This window comes from Ammospiza caudacuta, chromosome 12, assembly GCF_027887145.1.
Source record: "Ammospiza caudacuta isolate bAmmCau1 chromosome 12, bAmmCau1.pri, whole genome shotgun sequence".
In the NCBI taxonomy this organism is placed as follows: domain Eukaryota; kingdom Metazoa; phylum Chordata; class Aves; order Passeriformes; family Passerellidae; genus Ammospiza; species Ammospiza caudacuta.
In genome coordinates this window covers 4,211,693-4,233,483 of record NC_080604.1, presented here as the reverse complement: position 1 = coordinate 4,233,483, position 21,791 = coordinate 4,211,693, and the positions used below count along the sequence as shown (strand labels likewise).

At 37.0% G+C, this 21,791-nt stretch overlaps 1 protein-coding gene across 1 annotated transcript in view; it reads left to right on the top strand.

The window, feature by feature from the left end:
• ATG7 (autophagy related 7) overlaps window positions 1–21,791 on the top strand; it is a 94,780-nt gene that overhangs the window by 36,864 nt on the left and 36,125 nt on the right.

The following is a 21,791-nucleotide window of genomic DNA, read 5'->3' as shown; positions in this document are numbered from 1 at the left end:
CATATATATTTATATACTATAAATATTATATATCTATTTATAGTATTATATTATTATCATATTATAATATTTATAATTTTATATATAATATAAATAATAATATATAATACAATAGATATAGTATAAATATAATATATAATATTATATCTTATATAATATCTATACATTTTATTATATATAATATTAAAAATGTTATAGATTTTTATACATTTTATATATGTTGTATATATTCTATATTTTATATATATTTATATCTATATATAAAATATATAGATATATATAAAATATATATATATATATAAAATATATATGAGAGGGATCCAAGAAGGGAAAACAAGCACCCTTTGACACATGCCACTCATTAACAGTAGGAATAATTAAAGTCTGACTGCCAGGCCTGAATTTCAGTGTTGGTAATGTAAAATGTAAAAACAATTAAAATTAGTCATGTATTATTTTGCAGGTATTAATCCATAAATCCCTTCTGCAGCTTCACAATAGGTGTTTGTTAATGAGGTTTTAGATATTCTCTACAAAATACAGGGTCTGGTCGAACTTACTGCAACTTACTGTAATTCAAAGTTTTGCTTAAAACACAGGATTTGTGTCCTTTCAAAAATCCTGGGGTATTTTAGTGAAGCTTATGCAGTGAAGTCACTGCTCAGAGGTGGAAAATCTGACACAAATACACAAATTATTTGCAGAGCTCATGCTTTCAAATTAGGATAATTGCCATCAAACCAGGGAGCTTGCTTGATTCTTCCCTCTAGGATTGCTGCATTTTTGGGAAAATCCATCTCTTTCAGCAGTTGAATAGTCTTGGTGAATCTGTGTTTCTGAATGGCAAGGGCTGTCAGGCAGATTATTTCTGGAGGTTCTGGAGCCCCCCTGCTTGCTTTGGGTTAAAAACCAGCTCTTTGTTACATTTTGCCCCTGAAAAACATTACATTGTGGCTCTGGTTGTTATGTGCTCCTTCACAAGTCTCTCAGTTCATCATCTGGGGCAATTCTTAAATTTTTTAAGTGCACGAGAGAGTGCTTTTAATATCTTTTCTGCAGAATTGCTGTCCATTAATATCTTTTCTGCAGAATTACTCTTCTGCCTTGAGCTCCCTTTCTCTTGTATTTTGAGCTCCTTTTTCTCACGCTGCAGCTGGGGATTGTGAGTCTGTAAAATGATTTTTTTGGGTTTCTGGCTGCTTTGGAGCTGCTCTTGGCAGGTTATTCCCTAAAATGGAGCCATTGGATTTTAAGTTTGGTGCTCCTTTGATTTGAGATATTCTCAATACACTCTGAAGACTGCAGCAAAAGCACTGAGAGGTTTAACCAGGTGTGGATGGCCTGCTTGGGGATGGGAATGTTTCATTTTTCTGGTGGGAAATTATCTGCTTTTCATCACTCAGAGAGATTTTGTGGATTATTGATGCGTTTAGAGGCCATAAAATGGCTTCTGGTAACTGCAGATTTTCCTTTCCTCCTGTCTAGTAAAACCTATCCAGAACTATAAAGAAAATAGACTCGTAAAGTTAGATGTCATCCAAGCTCTTATTTACCCAGTAACATCATAATTGGGTTGTAATTTCATTTATAAATCCCTAATATTTCCCTAATAAACCTGCATCTGATAGGGGAACCACTCAATCTTGTGCTTGTTTTTAAAAGGTTCTCTGTTAAAATGTGCATTCACTCAGAGCATTTCATTGAACATTTTGCCAAGAGTGTTTTGGTGTGGTCAGAAAAAGTGTTGTGCTGTTCTTATGTTTCAAAGTTTTTAAAATTATTTTTTATTTTTAGTTCACCTAAATGCTTTGCTGCTTTTATGATGTGTGTGTAAAAGTGCTTTAATGAGGATTTTTTTTCTAATTTTGAGTTTGCCTAAAAGAGAATCTGAATAAGTTGTGCATGTTCTGTAGAAGTGACTGTTAAATACAACATTTTTGGATATATAGCCTGAATTTCCATGAAAACTGCCCCCACATTATTAGCACCAAGTGTGTTTGCCCAGATTAAAGGAACTCAATTTGCAGTAACATATGAGAGACCTTTCATTTAGTGAAAATCTTTTACTTGCACTGTTTAATTCCTATTCCAGGTGCTGTTGACCATAATATTTTAATACAATTAAATATGTTCAAAGTTTTAATACATTTAAAACTTAATTAATTTAAACATTAAATACATTTTTAAAAAATATGTTTTAAATTTTAATACATTTGAATAGGTTTAAAGTTGATACAAATTGCAGGATTTTTAGTCAACAGAACACCTATTTCTTAAATCATAAATGTTCTCTGTGACATTTAAGGAACACAGTTTGCAGTAAGATATGAGAGACCATTCACTTAGTGAAAATCTTTTTTTACTTGCACTGTTTAATTCCTATTCCAGGGCTGTGCTATTGACCATATTTTAATACATTTAAATATGTTCAAAGTTCTACTACATTTAAAATTTAATTAACTTAAACACTTAATACATTTTTTTAAACATATTTAAAATTTGAATACATTTTAATATGTTTAAAGTTGATACAAATTGCAGGATTTTTAGTCAACAGAGCACCTATTTCTTAAATCATAAATGTTCTCTGTGACTTCCTTAGCGTGCCAATTAATAAATAATAACACCAGCAAGCTTTCCTATCCTGTCCTGAACTGACAGCACATTTCAGGCATCTGCTCCTTCTACATCTGGCTTTAATTTGGGTTCTCTGGAACACTTTTTTTTAATTTTTTTTCCCCAGCTGGATCTTTGTGCGCAGCTTGGGCAGCAGGCCGTGATGCCCCAGGCCAGGGGAGCTGTGGGAAACTCCCGTCAGCACTCAGCCCTGTTTCCCCTGCATTTGTTCATCTGGGCAGCTGCCTGAGCTGATGGCAGCTGGCACTTTCTGCTTTCCGCACCGCTCAGGCTCCTTTCTGCAAAGCTCGACTTTTAAACCTGACCCTTGCTCGCCCTGCAGTCAGGTTTAATGGCTGGGCTTAAAACAGAGGCAGCCTGAGCATCCTCGGGCTGTTCATCAGGGCTGGGGTGTGGAACTGGAGGCAGAAAAGGGAATAATTTCCAGCTCACAACTTGGCTGGGCTGCCCAGGACTGTTCCAGATCAATGCGTCCCTAAACCAAACTGCTTTGCTCCCCACATGCTCCAGATGAGCCCTGCAAAGGGTTAATATATAGATGTATAGATGTAAATATTTATATTATATTATATTATATTATATTATATTATATTATATTATATTATATTATATTATATTATATTATATTATATTATATTATATATTATATTATATTATCTATATTATATTAATATATAATGTATAATATATAATATATGTTATATTATATATAATGTATAATATATAATGTATATCATATATTGTGTATAGTATGTATTGTATACTGTGTATGCAATTTATTATATATTATAATATATATTATATTATTATATATAATATATATAATTTTTTATATGTTCTATATTGTGTATATATTATATCTTGTATATTATATCTTATATATTGTGTATAATATATGATGTGGTAATATGATATAATATAATATAATATAATATAATATAATATAATATAATATAATATAATATAATGTATAGATGTAAAAATGCTTTTCCTCTGAAATTTCTAATTCAAAGTTTTCTCGTCCTCATTCACATAAAATTTCTAATTCCAAGTTTTCTCCTCCTAATTCCCAGCTTTGCTGATATTCTCCACTCACTGCTCTCTGCAATTCTCTGTAATTCTCATTTCTCTCTGCAGTAACACACAAGTGTAAATAAATATACTTTTCTTACTTTGCATTTCAATTCCTGAGTTACTTGGATGCTTTACTGCACTTCCTGCTTTCATCAGGATGAAAGAAGATTATATAACACACGCCAGAAATAACATTTTCACTTGGTTTTCTGATTAAAAAACAAGAAGGGGCAGAAGCTGCAATCCAATAGGATCATAAAAAACTTTGGAAAAAAAAAATGTAGCAGAGTTCCTATATTAGAATGTGAATTTAAAGGTCAGGTGTGGTGGCAGCAGGTCACTATGTCTGTGTTATTTTACTTCAGTAATGCTGTATTTCCATGTCTGTGTTATTTTACTTCAGTAATGTTGTATTTCAAGTTTCTGTCTCTCAAAAAATGTGGTATCTGTTGTTTCAGTGACAAGTTCTTGCAGTCAGTGAATGAGGCCTGTTTGGCATTTCCAAAATCCCTTTTCTGCATCCCAAACAATCCTAATGAATGAAAAAAAAAGGATTAATGCTAATGAAACACTCAGAGAAAATACAGACAACTCAATTTTATAATTTCTGCACTTATTTTGTGCCTGAGCATTTTTCAGTCATTTCTTGAGGAACAATGCTTAGCTGCAGAATAAGCAGCTGGTGTGAAAAAGAAACTTTGTGCTTGTCCTACTTTGGAAGAAAATTGAGAATTTCCAATGTGCTTTTCTATTAAAAATATCCTGCTTGTTTCTGATTCTGCATTATATCATGCAGTGTATTTGATGCTGAAACAATAACATGTGAAAAGCCAAAAAAAAAACTCCAAGCAAAACAGAAAAACCAGCTACAACAATATTGTAACAGCAAATTCTGTAACTTGGCAGTTTTGCTCTGTTAGCCAAGAATTATTCAGAATGTAATTTTATTTGGTGTTATGAAAACTTCCTAAAGAAATCATTACTGATGGGTAGCCCAAAATTAATATTTGAGACTTTTCTGTGACTGGGAGCTTTTTTTGTTTTCCTTCATGTTTTTAATCTGGTGCATATCTGGAGAAATTAATTTTGACAGATTCAGGCCTGCCCTGGAATTTCTTTCTTAAGAGATTAAGAGTTTAATTTGTTTTCTTTCTTTTTTTTCTTTTTGAGTTTTCTCATGATGTCAATTAGTGTCATCATTTTTCTTCATTTATCAAGTAATGTTTCCTGGCTCTTTGTACAATGGTAATTCTTTTTTTTTTTTTTTTTTTTTTTTTTTTTTTTTTTTTTTTTTCTGCTGATGCCTTTTGCTGCTTTTGGAAGGGTTTAGAAGGACCTGTAAAGTGGTGCCTCTGTGTGCTACCAAAACATGAGCTCCTTGCCTTTCCCCTGATACCTTCAATGATAATTTCAATTATTCTCATTAATTATATTCAAATTATCTTCCTGGGACTGACATCAGAGGGTGATGTGCACAAATACTCCTATTTCAGGGGATATCTGAATAAATGTGAGTTTGTCCCTTCAGGGCAGGGAGGGGCTGTGCAGACATTTATTTCTTTGGAGGGAAGGACAATTGGTTGGTATCCAGTTATCATTTTCATTTGAAATGTCAAATATATGGGGAAAAAAAAAAAAACAGAAAGAAATGGAATAATGGCATTTGGGTTAGCAACAGATTTTGTTGTTTTATATATATTTTTATATATATTTTTTCATAGGGTTGTTTTTTGATGTCTCTTCATGAGGTCAGGCACAAATTAATTTACAATTAAGGGTTATTTTTTAAATGAATTGCTGTCTTAGTGTCAAAACATTGATAGAGCTTAAATCTCTATGTAAAATGCCACAGTCAATCTCCTGTAACTATAAAATGGAAAGTAATAGGAATAAATCTGTTATCTATAATAATCTGTGGCTATAATAATCTATAATAGGAATAAATCTATTATCTATAATAATCTATAATAGGAATAAATCTACTATTTCATCACTTTTTATGTGATAAAAGTGATGGGATCCCAGTTCTCTGTTTTACATGAAGAACCTGGGCAAACCTGGAGCAGCTTTAATGTGCACTCTGTTCTTCAGGAATAATATTGCAGACAATAATTGCTGGTTGGTTTTCCTCTTTGTGATCAGTATTGATCAGTGATGTGATCAATATCAGCTCTTCTCTCCCAGAGGGGATTTCTGGGCTTTTTGGGCTTTTTTTTTTTTAATAACAATCCAGCTCCAGCCCAGTTGCAGAGGTGCCCTGCTCTTCTTCATTCCTCATTTTCACTGCCCTGGTTAGATCAGCACCTAAACAAGGAGTACAAAATAATGTTTTGATTTGTGCTCTGGTGGTAAATGATGTTAAATTTTACTTTATTGAAGATTTGAGAGTAATTTTAGCTGATGATGAGCACAGCACCCCAAAATTTTGCTAGACTGAAGCTGTAAAATCTTTATTTTGGGGAAGCAGTTCTCTTCTAGAAAGAGTTTCAAACTCTGTTAACTCTTCTTCCTTTGAAGAAAAAATCTCCAGTAAAGAAGAAGTAATGAAATTCAGGGATTAAATCTCTTCCATTCCAATTTACTTTGTCACAAAGAAGAATGAATAGGCTGTTCAAGATGCTTTCTGTTATTCTCGTGTGAAGAATAAGAAATTACACAACACAAACACGCTGATGAACTTAATTCTAATTAAGACCATAAATTCTACCATGTGCATCTCAGTCCAAGAGTACGTGAGTGCTTGTTCAAATCAAATCAAATTTTAAAGAAGAGGAAATTTTGCTGATGAAATTTTAGAAGAGGAAATCAGTGCCAGATTTCAATAAACACCAATTGTTTTAGCCTTGCCCAGAGGTGCTGTGGATGTCTTGGGGCAGGGCTGCCTCAGCATGCCCTCAAGGGTTAATTAAGTCACTTCATTAGGGATCAATGTGCTCTGGTCATCCTATTCTCACCCCAAAACTGCACAAGCAGCACCAGCTTATTTTCAACTTTGGGGCCAATCTTCCTGTAAATATAAGTAGAATATAGGAAATATATAGGAATATATATAGGGATCAATGTGCTCTGGTCATCCTGGAGCCTGTGAAATGTTGTCCACCAGATTATTTTCATTGTTAGTTGTGTTTGCCTGCTCCTGAAAATCCAGATTTCTTCTGGAAACATCTCCTGGACTTCTCTGAGGGCATTTCTGTCAGGGTGAGCCCATGCAGGCAATTATCCCATACCCCAGGTGAGCTGCTCTGTGATTGCCACCAGCTGATTGCCACCCCAAAACCCCTCTGCACAAGCAGCAGCTGCTTCTTTTCAACTTTGGGGCCAATTTTCCTGTAAATACAGGTGGGATATAACAAATATATAGGAATATATATAGGGAGGATATGTGTAAATGTAGGTGGAATATAGGAAATATATGAGAATATATATAGGGATCAATGTCCACTGATCATCCTGTGAAATGTCCAGCAGATTATTTTCTTTATTCATTTTATTTGCTCCTTAAAATCCAGATTTCCTCTGGAAGCACCTCCTGGACTTCTCTGATTGTCACCAGCTGATTGTCACCCCAAAACCCCTCTGCACAAGCAGCACCAGCTTCTTTTCAACTTTGGGGCCAATTTTCCTGTAAATATAAGTGGGATACAGTAAATATATAGGAATATAGGAAATGAATAATGAATAATAAATGAATAATAAATGAATTTGACTGAAATGTGAAGAGCTGCTGGAAAGTCCTGTGGGTTCAGCACTGCCTCTCTTCAATGCCAGCAGTTGTTAAGTCACAAAGGAAATTAAGCACCACAAATTTTAAGAACAGAACATCAGTTTTAAGACATGCTCCTAGGTGGAAATCTCATATGGAAAACTGTTTGTGAGGAACTTCTCAGCTTCAATTTTGACCCTGGCTCAGGTTTTCTTCCTTTGTGAACCATGAAATAATTTTACCAGAGTGAGTGTTTAAAGATTTGCATCCATGTTGCTACTGAGTTTTGGTTGACACTAATTTATAAAACAGGCAGATTTGGGAGCCTTTAAAATTAATATTAACCTGCCTCTTACTGGCTTGAGCTCACTTTCTATTTGAATATTTTCCTGGTGTTTCCTTTCCCTCACTGTAGTTCAGGTTCTCCTGAAGTTTCCTTTCCTGAAGTTTCCTGTTTCCAGCACTTTTTTGGAACACATTAAAACCTGGCTCCCAGCTGAAATCTGCCATGCAGAATAGTTGTTTTTATGGAATTGGCTGCAGTCCTGGGGAAATCACCTGATATCTTCATAGAGATAAAAATTAATGACCAATTCTGTAGTTAAAACCCAGCTTTGATTCCAAGATGAGCCACTTGGTGCCTGAGAAGATAAGGATTGGTTCTCTCTTATCTCTTCAGTGATAATTTCTCCTTAGCAGTGACTTCTCTTAGTTGATTCAAAGTCAAATTAGTTGGAAAGTAAAATCTTGTAAATTGTAAATTAAAGTTGTGCCTGACCTCGTGAAGAGACATCAAAAAAGTTATGCATGTAATAAAAAATTAGCCAAGAGAAAAGTATCTCACTTTTAAGCTTGGGGATCATAACATTAAAAAAAATAAAAGTTTTAGGATGAGTTTCTGTTTTCTTGGTCTCTCAACCTTTAAAAACCCCACTCTAGGTATTAAATAATGTGCTTTAAATTAGTGCTGTTATTGTATGTTGTAGTGTTGAGTTTGGGAGACCAAAGCTTTTCCTCCATGTGATATTTCATAAAGCAAAAGCTGCTTCTGAGTTACTGAGTTTGTTATTTTCATATACAAGAAAATTTTTTGTTATCCTACAGGTGTGGTGATGATTTTTAGTGATTTAATTGTTACACAGCAACCTTAAAAGAATGCCATTTTACTGGATAAATAGGAGTGTTTTGGTAAATAGAAAATGCTAGACCTGCAAATCTAACAACAGAACTTTTTAAAAGTTAGGCTGAGCTGCAAGCCTAACTTTTAGGTAGAAATGAAATTCATGGCTAAAATGTGATCAGGATCAGCTCCCAGAGGTGATTTGAAGTCTGTGTGTAGCAGTTCTGCTGCCATCTCTGTGCAGGAAGGGGATGTGCAGAATTGTCTGATTATTGAAGTGTAAAATATTGCAAAATGCCATTTAATGGCGCTCTCTAAGACACGAGGGGAATTGACTCTATTCCAGTTAAAACACAAAAGTAAATGGAATAAAATTAGTCTAATTAGAATAACCTTAAAGCTGTGAGATTATGGATAATAATAATAGGAAGAAGAAGAAGAAGAAGAAGAAGAAGAAGAAGAAGAATTAAAAATAAAATTATAAATAATTGTATAATAATAAAAATAAATAATTAATACATAATAAATAATAAGTAAAATCGTTAATAATAAATAATAATATGATTATGTGTACATAATATAAATATATAAGAATAAGAATAATAAAAATAATACATAATAATAAAATATTACCATTTTGATAATTATAAAATAATAAAATAATTTTAATAATATTCTATTTAATAATAAGATATTTTAATAATAAGATAATAAAATTTGGGTAGAAACTCTAAGTGTGCAAGCACATCAGTACTTTGTCATCTGAAAATAAGAGTCCTGTTGAAGTATTTGTTTTATACAAAATAAATTCCTGTAATTGTAAAGTAGTGACTCAAGCCCACCAGGCAATGAATTTAATCCCCTGCAAGTCAAGTGTGAAATCCAATAGGTTTGTCAACAAATCCAAAAAATCCATGGTTAGGAAATAGGTACAAAGTGTGATTTAGATGGAGATAACTGCTCAGAGGCTTGTTTATTTTTTGGGAACTAAAGGAAGTCAGTCACAGAAATAGAGAAGGGAGGCACAACCAAACCTGTAAAGAATTAAGCAACCACTTCCCAGGCTCTCAGGGGGATAGGGGTTAAGAGATACAGTTTTAAAAGTTTTTATGTTGTTGAAAAGTTTATTTGTCTGATGTCTACTGAGACAGCCTGCCAACAACAGCAAAGCCAACGCAAGTCAGAAAACTCCTACTGGAAGAGAACGTGAAGGCATAACAAAGCTGCTTAGAAATATTACAGTGCAGCAGCTGGTTTTGCTAATGCTCCTTGGTTATTTAAAAAAAAAAAAAACAATTTGATCTGAATACTAAAACATAGATTAAATCCAGAAAGCAGAAATATCAAATGCAAAGCTTCTTTTAGGAGGTGGAAATAACATCTTATTTTGCATTTGCATCTTCTCTGCCCATTACCTTTTCAGATCTAGTGAGAATTAAAATCCAGCCTCAGCTTCATGAGTGCCTGGCCCTGAAAAGAAGCCCAAAGTATCAGAATTTCTTAGCTATGAGCCTATTGCCTGTGGAGGAAGAGATGCAATGAGTTTCAGGAGTTACCCTCTCTCAAGGGGATAGATAGGGGTTAAGAGATACAGTTTTAAAAGTCTTTATGTTGTTGAAAAGTTTATTTGTCTGATGTCTACTGCCAACAACCAGTGCAAGTCAGAAAGAGAGAAGTCCTTCTGGAAGAGAGCACGAAGGCATAACAAAGCTGTTTAGAAATATTACAGTGCAGCAGCTGGTTTTGCTAATGCTTCTTGGTTATTTTTTTAAAAAATCATCATCTGAGTCCTAATTCCCTTTGTGTTCTCACTGTGAGTAGCTGCAGTGTGTGAAGCTTGCTGGCCTGTGAGTCATTCTCCCCACTCCTGCTATTTCTTTGAATAGCCCTTGTGAAAACATGCATTTTGTGCGAGTTGTCCTAGCTGGCAGTGGAGGAGGGTTTTTTCCCTGCCTGGGTGAGTGATTTATCTGTGCTAATCTCTGCATCTGCCTTTGCCACACATGGTGCCTGTGAAAACACTGCTGGGGCTGTGCCTGGCTGTGCTGTGCTCGCCTTTCTGCAAGAGGAACTCACGCTCTGAAACTCATTGCAGCTCCTCCTCCACAGGCAATAGGCTCAGATTGAAGAAATTCTGATGCCTTGGGCTTCTTTTCAGGGCTTCAGTCATAAAACTGAGGCTTTTAATTCTCACTAGAATTTAAGGATTTTAATTTAAGGATTTTCATGTTTACTAGATCTGAAAAGGGTAACAGGCAGAGAAGATGCAAATGCAAAATGAGATGTTATTTCCAGCCCCTAAAAGAAACTTCTTTGCATTTGATATTTCTGCTTTCTGGATTTAATCTGTATTTTAGTATTCTGATCAAATTGTTGAATGCATTTAACATGCAATTTAATATGGTTTAATTTGTAGATCTATGTCTGCAGATTATGTTTGGATTGCTCAACAAAGTAAAATCTTGATTATAGCCAAACATTTTGATAAGGTTCAGGGAGCTGACTGTGACTTTTATTTTTATATGGTAGAAATGAGAGATGGTTGTAGGAGATTGGGGAAAAGGAAGTAATGCTGTTAAATATCACTTTAGTTAGGTTGAGGCATGAAGATCACAAAGTTTTCTTTTAAATATCATTTCAGTTAAATATAATTTTATTTAAGTTGAGACATGAAGGCCATAAAGTTTTCTGTTAAATATCATTTTAGTTAAATATAATTTTATTTAAATATCATTTTATTAAGGTTGAGGCATGAAGGTCACAAAGTTTCTGCTAAATGAGGTTAAATTCCAGCAAGGTTGGTCAGGCTAACATCCCTTCAGGTAACAGCTGCTGGAGGATGCACAGTACTAGCAAAAGTGTATTTGGAAAATTGCTAGCATTAACTCACTTGTGAAATAGAAGAATGCTGTTTTCATTAAGAAATTTCTAAATTGAAAAATAAATGTTCTGATCATTGTGTCCTCTGCATTCGAAGGCCAATGATATGCCCAGTTCTAGCACGAATCTGCAATCCTCTCTTCTGGTGAGATTTTTTTTTCATTCTTCTGTTGAAGAGCCAAGAAAAAGAGCTTGTGGCAGAGAAAAGTGCCTATAGAACAGCCTGGCTGTTTGGGATTGTTATTTTAATGGGAAGGGATGAGGTAATAGAGCACAGCAATAACCAGCAAGCTGCAATCTTTGACTCCACCATCAACAACTCCACAGGCCTGATCTTTATTGGACTTTTTTTTAAAATTTGGGAGGAAGGGGGGGCTCTGATTAGCATATCTGTTTCAGGAAGAGTATCAAGAGTTCTCTAATTTCATATTTAAATCTGGCAACTGATTAATACTGGAGGCATGCAGAGAGCTATAACATGAAGGCTGTTGTTACTATAGTGAGCTGCTATTACAGACATCACAAGACTTGTTATACAAGGAAACATGATTACCTTGGATTAAAGGAGTTGCCAAAGGCTTGAAGGATTTATTGGTGCTGCTGCTGCTGCTTGGAGTTATATATAACTTCATTATTTGGTTGAAAACATTGAGATCTAGAATTAATGAAGCACAGCAAATGCTGCTGAAATGAATCAGCAGGTTTGACAGCTTTGAACTGACACTGAGCCTCTGATGAATTTTATGGGAGCATTCTTTAGGCCTCCAGATCACTGGATAATGTACAGAAAGGAATTGAAGCTTAATGAGTGCAGAGAGCTGCAGCAGAGTTGATGTGATCAGGTTCATATTTCTGAAATGAGTTGTAATTGCTGAGTTTGTGGGGGAGGAAATGGCCTGAGCTGCTGGGATGGGCTGGATCTCTGGGATCAGACATTCTGGGAGCAGTGGGAGCTGCAGGGCTGGGAGCAAGGCTGGGTGACAGCAAGGGCCATGTGGGTCTGGCCAAGGCAAGGGGCAGTGGGGAATCGTGCCTTTAGAAACCAAGGACTGGAATTTGTCACAGACTACTTTCAGGAAAAATCCTTTCCTTAGGATTTTTCCTCCTGAGAAGCTGAGAGGCCTCAGGAACAAAATGTAAACATTGATTATCTGCTGCTGTGGAATGCAACAGGTGCATCTGGGATTGGTCTCATGTGGTTGTTTCTAATTCATGGCCAATCACAGCCAGCTGGCTTGGACTCTCTGACCCAGCCACAAACCTTTGTTATCATTCTTTCTTTTTTTATTCTTTGCCAGCCTTCTGATTAAATCCTTTATTCTATTCTTTTAGTACAGTTTTAATATAATATATATGATAAAATAATAAATAAGCCTTCTGAAATATGGAGTCAGATCCTCATCTCTTCCCTCATCCTCAGACCCTGTGAACAGCGTTACAGGAATTGGCTTTTTTTCCTGCAAAACTTGGTCATGGGTGGTGTAAATAGAGGAGAAATACAGGTTGAAAGAGCTCTGCAGTGTGCTGAGCTGCTGCAAGGGCTCTTTTCTGTGTGAGCTTGGAGTTCAGTGCATCTCACAGCCACAGCATCATTTCATTAATCTCAGCTGGATAAAACTGGCAGCATTTTGACATTGCTTCCCTAACCCAGCTCAGAGAGTGCTGGGAGATCCAGAAATGCTTTCTAGACAGCTGCATTCCATTCCTTTCCTTTCTGTGCAGAGATGTTTCAAAAGGATTATTGTTTTAACAGATGATTAATTGCAAATTATTTATTGCTTTCTTCAAATGAGCTCAGCAGTCATCATTTGCTCTTGATAGCACGATGCAGAATTAGTGCTGTGGGAATTAATGTGAGTCTGAATGAGCAATGAGCCACAATCAATGATGAAAGGTTTTGCAGTTTTGAAATAAGTCTTACAACATTAATCCCTTACAAGCAATACTATAAAGAGAAAATATGTAATGGCAGAGATTGTTCTGGAGCTGCCTTTGACTCTTCCCCTCTGTAATGTGACTCAGGAATTTGGTTATGTAAAAATCTGACTGAGGGACAGCCCTGGGTGAAATGCAGGGTGAGATTGGATTTCAGTAAATTGGATAACTTCTTCCCCACTCTTTTTAACTTTGAATTTGGGACAAAACTACATCAAAAGTTGGAATAGCTTTCTCATCTAACTGTTCCATGGCTGAGTGGGGTTTTTTTTTTCTCTTCAGATAGTGTCTGATTACTAAATTAAGCTCCCAGCATCAATAAATCATCTCCCAGCAGGGTAAAACCTGTAATTTTTCATACCTGTTGTCTTTTGTACCTTTTGAAATATCTCTGGGGGCTGTGGAGCAGCTCCCAGGGCAAGTTCAGCAGACAGAGAGCACAAAGGAACCCAGGTGCACCTTGTGCTTGGCTGGGGTGACAGGCTGGACACATTCCAGAGGAACTGGAGGATCTAGGTGAGCTCTGGGAGCACTTTGGGGTTATGGGATTGACAGAGAGAGGAGCCCAGTGAGAAAACAAATTAGGGGATTTGCAGGAGTCCCACACCCCATGTGGTGTGACACATGTGGCACTCACAAAGGCGCTCCTATTCCCAGGAAACAGCTGGGGAAGCACAGAGATCATTCCTGGTCCTGCAGAGATCATCGGTAATCCTGCAGGGATCATTCCTGGTCTGCAGGGACCTTTCCTGGTCCCTCACACATCATCCCTGGTCTTTCAGGGGATCATTCCTGATCTGCAGAGATCATTTCTGATCCTGCACAGATCATTCTTGATTCTGCACAGATCATTTCTGATCCTGCACAGATCATTCCTGATTCTGCACACATTATTCCTGATCTGCACAGATCATTTCTCATTCTGCACACATTATTCCTGATCCTGCAGAGATCATTCCTGATCCTCCACACATTCCTGGTCCTGCGGGGATCATTCCTGGTCCTGCAGGGATCATTTCTCATCCTGCACAGATCATTCCTACTCCTGCAGAGATCATTCCTGGTCCTGCAGAGATAATTCCTGGTCTGCAGGGATCATTCCTGGTCCCTCACACATCATCCCTGGTCTTTCAGAGGATCATTCCTGATCTGCAGAGATCATTACTGATCTGCAGAGATCATTCCTGGTCCTGCAGGGATGGATCATTCCTGATCCTCCACACATTTCTGGTCCTGCAGAGATCATTCCTGATCCTGCATGGATCATTCCTTGTCCTTCACACATCATTCCTCATCCTGCAGAGATCATTGCTGGTCATGCAGAGATCATTCCTGGTCCTGCAGGGATCATTGCTGGTCCTGAGGAGATCATTCCTGGTCCTGCAGGGATCATTCCTGATCTGCAGAGATCTTTCCTGATCCTCTACACATCATTCCTGGTCCTGCAGGGATCATTTCTCATCCTGCACAGATCATTCCTGGTCCTGCAGGGATCATCCCTGGTCCTGCAGAGATCATTGCTGGTCCTCCACACATTCCTGGTCCTGCAGAGATCACTCCTGGTCCTACAGAGATCATTGCTGGTCCTGCAGGGATCATTCCTGATCCTCCACACATTCCTGGTCCTGCAGGGATCATTTCTCATCCTGCACAGATCATTCCTGCTCCTGCGGGGATCATCCCTGGTCCTGCAGGGATCATTTTTTTAACAGGACATTTTTTTAACATACAAAAAATGGTACAAAAATTAAGTATAAATCAGCAGAGATCGTTCCTGGTCCTGCAGGGATCATCCCTGGTCCTTCAGGGGATCATTCCTGGTCCTGCACACTTCATTCCTGATCTGCAGGGATCATTTCTCATCCTGCAGAGATCATTTCTGGTCCTTCAGGGGATCATTGCTGGTCCTGCAGGAGCCCAGCTCAGAAACCAGCCCGTCCCAGCTGTGTTGGGGTGTGTTTCTCACCCTTTGGAGAGTGGACAGGCTGGCCTGCTCTAAGGTGTTGCCTTGCGTTAGCCAAGTGGCACTGAAATATTTTAATTTAGGATTTCTCATTCCATGCTATGAAGGACATCACAGAATCAAAACCTTCAAATGCAAAAATCTGTTTGTTCTGGATGTCACAGAGTTGGAGGGCAGAAGGGAAGAATGGAAATAATCTCCTGCCCAGATTATAAATTCACAGCAATTAAAAAAAATCTGTTGGTCAGCTGGGATTTCTCCAGCCCTGCAAGCCCTCAGCTCATTTTTCTCTCTGTCTGCCACCAAAAGTATTTTTAAAGCTGAAGGAAGACAGCTCTCATTCTTTATTGTGCTTACATTGCCATGGTCACAGATGTTACTGCTGTGCAAGCCACTGGTATTATTTTTGCTCTTCAGTACGTTCCTGGTTTCCCTTTTGCTGTGACAATTTTGTCGTTGTTGCTGGGAGCTGGAGCTATTTCATTCATGGGCCACAAATGTTTTCTGTTAAGCACTGAAAACCTCCCATCCTCCTATTGTGCTCCTCCAGTTTACTGTGGAGAGCTCCAGCCCCATCCAACAGAGTTTGGTTTAATCCTTCCTCTTTTCCTGTTATTTTTAACATTTTCTCAGTTTTGCTTTAGTTACCCAAATGTATCACTGCTGTGAATTCAGTGATGAAATTCTCCTGCCTCATTCACTCAATCCAATCCCATCTTTTGCTTCTTTTGGGTTTCCCACATCCCAACACTTCTGCTCCCATGTCCTCTGTGCTCAATAATTTCTGTTTAGTTCACACCTGCTTGCATTGGCTTTGAGTGTTTCCTTTGCTTTCTCTGCATGTTGGATTTTAAATTAAAAAAAACCTTCTCATCTTCCAGATTTGCAAATTTATTTCATGGTAAAATCTCAGAATCAACACTTGCAGCTTCCTGTTATTTTTTGTGTATTTTTGTTCTAATGCTGTTTGTAAACTGATACAGGAATGCTTCTACACAATTCACTTTTCAATAATGGACCTTTTTTTTAGCAGAATATTATAAAAATGCTGCTCATTACTGGCCCTTTCTTGCACTTCTCCTGAGCCTTGTCATGTTAAAAAAAAAAAAAAAAAAACAAACATAATTTTTCTTCAGTCTTTCTGCTCTTTCACAATACTCTGGTTGAGTAATGCAGCATTTATTCAATTTATGCTTGCAAACACTTCCATTTTAAACAGCTACTGGACAAATGAATCACATCAGTAATACTGTGGTGCTGGTAACTGATTTATACTTAATTTTTATACCCTTGTTTTGTTTGTTTGCATTTAAATATTTAAATTTCCTCCATACAAAGACGGGATTTAAGGTTAGGCTCAAGTTCTGTGTTTTATTTTGCTCATTTAGTGAGAGGTGAGTGCCTTGCCCAGCATTTATTCTGTGCTCCCCATAAAGTCAGTTTAATATTCTGCTTGATTTTCCATTCTTCTTGTACAAACATGCACCTTCCAATATTTGCATCCCCGTTGAGCAATGAGAAATTGCCAGTACCTGTTTTTCCTGCCTGTTGAGGATCAGGTGTCATTTAGGAGGCATTTTTGGGAAATATTCCTTCAGCCCATTGCCCCCTGTGTGCCTGGGGAATTATTGCAATCCACAGCTCTTGCCAAGGCCCGCTACCTCCACATTTGACAATTAAATATCAAAAGCTACACTTTAAACCCTAACATTTATATATAAAAAAAAGATTTTTTAAATATTTTCCCCTCTACCTTCTTCATGCCTGAAATTTATGTAATTTCTTGGAAATTTAAGGCTGTCCACAGGATACTGATGTCCTCAGATACCTTTTCTTAAAAAAAAAATATTATATTTCCACTGTCAGAATGAGATGTGTGCCCTCATTCAGACAAGACTGAGTCCATCTGTTTCTGCCCCTCTTTTTTCTGTCAGGATTTTTCATTTTTTCTGGATTTTTGCTGTTATTCCACCCCAATTCCATGGAAAGAGTGGAGCACAAGGGAAAGCTGGGCTGAACCTCTTGTATTTCAGCTTTTGTAGCAAAGCTTCTCTGGGCCCTTGGGTTTTGTGTGTTTTTATTGCAAAAATAAAAACATGTCAGAGCATGCTGACATCACCAACAGCTCCCAAATTTGTTTTCACCCCCCTCACACAAACAAAAAGGAGAAGGAGCCCCTTCTATTCCCATTTTTTGTCCACCTCAGGTCTCTCCATAGCTTTTTGTTGAGCAGAAAATGCAAGGAAGTAAAACTCAGAGAGAAGTTTCTCATCCCTGTTCTCACCATCAACTCCAGCATGCTGAAAGTTGAATTTTTATCCCTGGAAATTGAGTAACTCTTCACAGAAAAATACTGGAAGTTCTTGGAATTACAAACATATCAGGCCACCAGCCAGGCTTTCCCTGGCCAGGCACTGACAAAAGCTGCCAGTGGATCTGAGTTTTATGTGGGTTTTTATTTTCTGCTGTTCTCTCTGAGATCATCAAAACTTATTGCAGCAAGGATTCAATATTGCATTTTAATCATTGTTCCAGAGTTTCAATGGGAATTCTCACTTATGGAGCAGCCATCAGATCCTAGCTGAAAAGCTGTTCATCTGGAACTTTTAAATTAAGTTTTATCCCAGTGCATTGGTAATTTTTAGCAGAATGTTCTAATCCCAAATGAAAATCAGATGTTCTTCATGGAAATAGGGAAGTCCAGACAATGGCTATTGTGTTTAGGTTACAAGACTTGTGGTCTTCCTTTCTTTTCATTTTATTTTCATTGCTTACGTTGCAGACAAGTCTTTGTTCATTTTAAGGAATAAAACCATTCGTTTAAAAGCAGTATTTTTTAAAAAGTTTGTATCCAAAAATATTTCTCTTGAGCTATATAAAAAATTGGATTTTCTGGAAATTCATTGCCCTCATGAATGGACTCCTGGTGAGCGAGGAATTTTTATGACCCCCTTAAAAAAACAATTGCAGACATTCCACAAATAAACAATACATTGATTTGGGGGGGCATTTTAATGTCTATTTTATAATTATTTGTTCTCCAGTGTTTATTTCAGTATGGTATGTTGTAATTTTTAACTGAGTTATCCTAAGAATTCCCTTGTACAGCAGAGAGCAGAGCTTTGGAGCAGGAGCCAATTCCCAAGTGCAGACCCAGGCCTGACTCTGATATTTCACTGCTTTATTGGAGTCCTGCAGGAAGAGCTGGAATAGTTCAAGCCAGCTGCTTTCAACTTCCTTTTGCATCTTGTTTTGGCAATTTTGATCTCTTTTTCCTCAATTAGATTTCCCTCCCGTGTCTCTCATTAATAAATGTCACGTGTGAATTTTCTTTTGTTTGATTTTTCTCCTTTCAGGGCTGTTTTTGCTGAATAGCTGCCCACATCCACAGCTCCACTGGATTTGCCTTTTGCTGTAGAGTGAGTTCTGATTTTCTGAACCCTTGGCAGTTCTGATTTTCCTGGCACAAAAACCAGTGCCCAGTTTGTGTCCACAGCAGCACAAACCCTGACATTGCACAAGAGCCTTGTTAGAAAAATTGGGATAAGGGGGATGAACAATCCTTGTCCCACAGGGAGCAGCAATTCCCTCATATTTCTTTTGGATAGGATTTCCTTTTTACTGCTCCATTTACAGATAATGCAGGAGCAGCACAGTTTGGGATTCAGCTCCCACTCTGTTGCTGCAGTATTTTTTTCTGATTTTGAGTCATGTCAATAATATTTTGTTCACCCTGAGAGAGCTCAGAGGGAAAATGATAACATTTCGAAATTGAAAGATTTTGTGAAGCCAGGATGAATTAACCCGAGGTTTCAGATTTTTGGGTCTTATTTTCCTTTTTGTCAAACCTTTGCGTGTGTCACATTCTCAGCAAGTTTTTCCTCAACTTCTATAATCCCTGAGGTAGAAATGTTGCTGTTTTTTACAGAAAAAAAGCAGATTAACTGGCAGCTTTTGTAGTTTTGTTTATGTTTGGGAGCAGAGGGAACTGCAGTTCCATCAATAGCACAAAATATAAATGTGGACAGCAGTGCCATCAGTGCTCAGACCTTGTCACTCCTTCCTCGTTTGAGGCAGCCTGGCAGCCTTTCAAAGCTTGCTGCTGTCAGAAAATCATGAAACAGAAAAAAAAAACCACAAATCAAAGATGCCCTGATCTCCTTCCAACTCTGCAAGAACAGAAAGTCAGTGTGGCAAAAAGCAGATTATTTCTCCATTTCCCAGGGCTGCTCTGGTGTTCCAGGGCTGAGGCAGGGAGCCCTGGATGCTGTGGAATAACAACATTATTCCCTGGATTTACCCACTCCCAGCAGAATCCCTTGTTTTCCTGTCTGAATCAGTATTTCTGACTGAAATAAAGTGATTTATGAGCTCAGCAGCAGCTCAGCAAACAGATCAAAGGAATGGATGTGAAGATCAGAGCAAGGTGTCCAAATTGGGCTGGTCCTGGGTGGTTTTGGGAGGTGAAACCAAGCTGGGTCTGTGCAAGTTCAAACTTGGCAGGACTCGGTGATTTCTAATTAATTGATGAATTTCACACAGGTTTTATTTCATCAACATAAAAAAAAAATCTTTGCAAAAGACAAGTGTTTTTCTTGTAGAGGAGCTGAGCAACCAAGTTCTTTGTGTACCTCTGCACGCTGGGGTTTCTGCAAAAAGGGAGTCATTGAAAAGCAGAGCCTCTTGCTGCTTTATTGCCCTACTAAAAATTGGGATTTATACTTTTTAGTAACAATTGGAGAGAGTCAGCTTTAGTCAGCTGTATCCTAAAGCTGCAAATCTGAAATAATTTGTCATTTATTTTGTGAATTCCTTGAAAATTTTAATATTTAACTGTCCCGACAGTTAAATAAATAATAAAATAATAAAATCTGCCTACAGAGATTTCTTGCTGCTTTTTTTTTATAGAAAAGCTAGTAAAGTGAATTATCACAGAGAAAGTGAATTATCACAGAGAAAGCAACATCTTCTGAGCAATGCTGATCACTTCCAGGAGAATTAAGGCAAAGGGGAGCAAACTTGGGTGAAACTTGGGTGTCTTTTATTAATTAACAACACAATACTGACTCTAAGGACCTTTTCAAATTTCCAGTCCAACAGCTTCAGTTTTACTCAGCTGTATCTTAAAGCTGAAAATCTGAAAGAATTTTTCATTTATTTTGCAAACTCCTTGAATTTCATTTTTTAATTTTTAACTCTAATTTTAATTACACTGAACTTTAATTTCATTAATTAAATCTAATTAAACTTTTAACTTTAAATATATGTTTTTTAATTTTATTATGTAGCTGCCCAAACAGTTCTGCCTGCGAGATTTTTTGCTGCTTTCTTTTTTGATAGAAAAGCAAAGTGAATTATCACAGAAAAAGCAACATATTCACATTGGATTTCCCTCTGAGTTCTTCCCAACACAAAACGAACGTTCAGCCTCTGTTTGAAATAATTAATTGTGGTTTACTGGGGGAATTTTGGGACTTTCATGTTGCTCTGGCTTTTGATGAAAATTTCCCTGCGCTGCCTTATTTAATTCTGGCCATCTGGATTAAAAGGCTCTCTTAATCTTAAATACAGATTGTAACTCTTTCTTTTGGAGTGTGCTGCCATAAAATTCTGGCAGCTTTCCAGCTTTCTTCATTAAAGCTTTCTTTATGATGGTTTGTTGGCCATTAAATGATTGTTATGCACAATGGGCACTTGGTTAGAATTTGCTGGGGCTGGGAATCAGTTACAGCACTAATGCGGTTCTGTAATTAAAATAAAAACATGTTTATACCTGCTAGCATCTCCTGAGAGTGAGGAGAACACAGACTTGAAAGGCACCAATTTCTGCTAATAAGACGTTGAAGGGCTCTAAATCTGCCAGTGTTTTGTGCTGGGCTGTGGAAGTTGGATTTCTTTTTTTCCATAATAACTGGGTTTGAACCAAAATCTGTGGTTTGTGACAGGGATAAAAGGGCAGTTTGATTTGTCATAAATCTCCTCAGAGCTTTGATATTTTTTTGTTTGAGGTTAGAAAGAAATGTGAATTTCTTGCAGAAAAAGAGTAATTGGGGATCCTCAAATCCTTTCAGAGTTTTGTTCTCCTCTTCTGGGTTTTTATCAAGGAGCTCAATCTCACTCTGTTTTTTCACCTGTAAAGTTTTAAGAATTGTGAGAAAATTGCTTGACTTCACATTATTTTAAAAGGGAGTTTTTAATGGGTGTTTGTGCCATTTACTTTTATATTTTGGCTGTTGGGAAGTTGAAAGAAATAAATGTAAGTTTGTCCAAGCTGCAGAGTTGATCTCTTATGGGCAAGTGTGGCATAGCTGATGGTGCAATTTAATCTGATTTTAGCAGTATTTTATGGATAAACTAAGTAGATACTTAGATTATCCATATTAATATTATGTATCCATATCCATACATATTAAATGACCGTTTAATAAATATTAGAAAATGTTTCTTTATAACATTGAAGTTACGTAGCAGCTTTGTAA